General features: G+C 33.2%; 1 protein-coding gene across 1 annotated transcript in view; it reads left to right on the top strand.

The window, feature by feature from the left end:
* The window catches only part of LOC106883329 (transient-receptor-potential-like protein), a 179,707-nt gene that overhangs the window by 163,950 nt on the left and 13,665 nt on the right, over positions 1–2,092 (top strand). The gene's annotated exons all lie outside the window — the stretch shown is intronic.

Genomic DNA, 2,092 nt, shown 5'->3' on the forward strand with positions numbered 1-2,092 from the left:
ATATATATATATATATATATATATATATACATGAGAGAGAGATGTTTTATTTTTGCTTTTGTCTTTTTTATTTTTGTCTTGTTTGTTTTAACTGTGGTTACATCAACCTCCTGCAACTCTGGAATTTCTCAGTGCATTCACTGGGTTATCAGGCAAGTTATGATGACTCTGAGGACCCAGTCATCTCTAGAGTAGAAGAGGACTGAGCTGACAACAGTAAAAAATTAGATACTTAACCTCTACTATATTACTGAGTATTCTTTCTGTTGACAGTCAACATTAAACAGATACATTTATGTAGATCTACCTAAATACACACATATTTACATCCATCCTTCCTTCTTGTTTGAGTTGACTTGGCTTTCAGATTTATTCGACTCAATGTATGTGTAGTCTTCTCTCTTTTTGTTCTCTCAATCAAAATTTACCACCAGCCCCTTATTGCTTTTTTACTGCCCCAAAAATGCTACTATAGATGAATTTCTATCAATTTATCTATCTTTCTATCTATCTATCTTTCTTATTTCTTTATTGCCCAGAAGGGGCTAAACATAGAGGGGACAAGCAAGGACAGACAAACGGATTAAGTCAATTACATCGACCCCAGTGGGTAACTGGTACTTAATTTATCGACCCCGAAAGAATGAAAGGCGAAGTCAACCTCGGCAGAATTTGAACTCAGAACGTAATGGCAGACAAAATACCACTAAGCATTTCACCCGGCGGGCTAACGTTTCTGCCAGTTCGCCGCCTTTCTATCTATCTATCTATCTATCTATCTATCTATCTTTTTATCTATCTGTCTATCTATCTATCTATCTATCTATCTATCTATCTATCTATCTATCTATCTATCTCTGGTATTGTCATTCATTCACTCACTCTATATTTTATCAAGTTACCTCTCTAATTATTACAATTTTATGTGGAGCCCTGTCTTCCTTCTTTCCAACTCTCTTATCTTACTATACCTTTCTCTCACTTCTCCTTGATCATCTGTCCTGTTTGCTGGGTCACCACAAGCTAATTCTTTTTCTCCTTCTCTTGATATGGATTCTCCACATATATATTTATCTATCACAATAAATTTTCTTTATATTGCTTTCTTTCTTCTATTCCACCTCTCTCAAAAAAGCCACTGCTTTCTACTTTTATGTTACTTACTTTATCATGTTACCTCCCTAAATCTCCTTCTCTGCTCATATATATGTACAATCCTCCTATTCTTCAGTGTCCCATCATGGGTATGTTTATGCAGCTGAATTTTTAGAATATCTTTTAGACTACCAGATCACGTTTTAACTTTATTCAACTAATATATTATTCTATATACATTCACACAAATGTCTCCCTCTCTTTCTCTTTTTCTCTCTTTTGTTGCTCATATGGGACCATCCTCCATCTTTGTTTTCCTCACATTTCCTACATGGACATTCAAAAGACTCGACATTTTTTCTTTCTCTTCTATCTTTTCTCTTTTCAAAGAAAATTTTTCTCCCAGCATTCACAATTTTCCTCTCGTTCTGGTCTAACGACCCTCAATATTTGTTTTCATTTGGTTTCCTTGTCTGTCTCCACTGTCCTGAAAGCTCGAAATTAGGAACAGATAAACAGCAGACAACTGATGAAGGATCCTTTCTCTGTGTTTACTTATCCTGTTTTCCATTTTTTTCTCTCGTTTATGTATTTAACTCGTTTGTTTACTTGTTTATGTACTTCTTGTTGTTTGCACAGTTGGTGATGTCCTGTACCCATATATGCACATATATATATATATATATATATATCTGTAAATATAATATGTGACAATTTATCATGGCTACCAAATAATTGTCACATATTATATTTACAGATAAATTCCTCTACTTACATAATATTGAGGTCTTTTTCATTCTTTTGTTGTCTTACCATTTCTATCTATCTATCTATCTGTCTATCTATCTATCTATCTATCTATCTATCTATCTATCTATCTATCTATCTATCTATCTATCTATCTATCTATATATATATATACATGCATATATACATTCACCCATGTCTCAAAATATAATTATATTAAAAAGGATATATGTATATGTGTGTGTGTGTG

The sequence above is a fragment of the Octopus bimaculoides genome, chromosome 16, assembly GCF_001194135.2.
Source record: "Octopus bimaculoides isolate UCB-OBI-ISO-001 chromosome 16, ASM119413v2, whole genome shotgun sequence".
Lineage (NCBI taxonomy): Eukaryota > Metazoa > Mollusca > Cephalopoda > Octopoda > Octopodidae > Octopus > Octopus bimaculoides.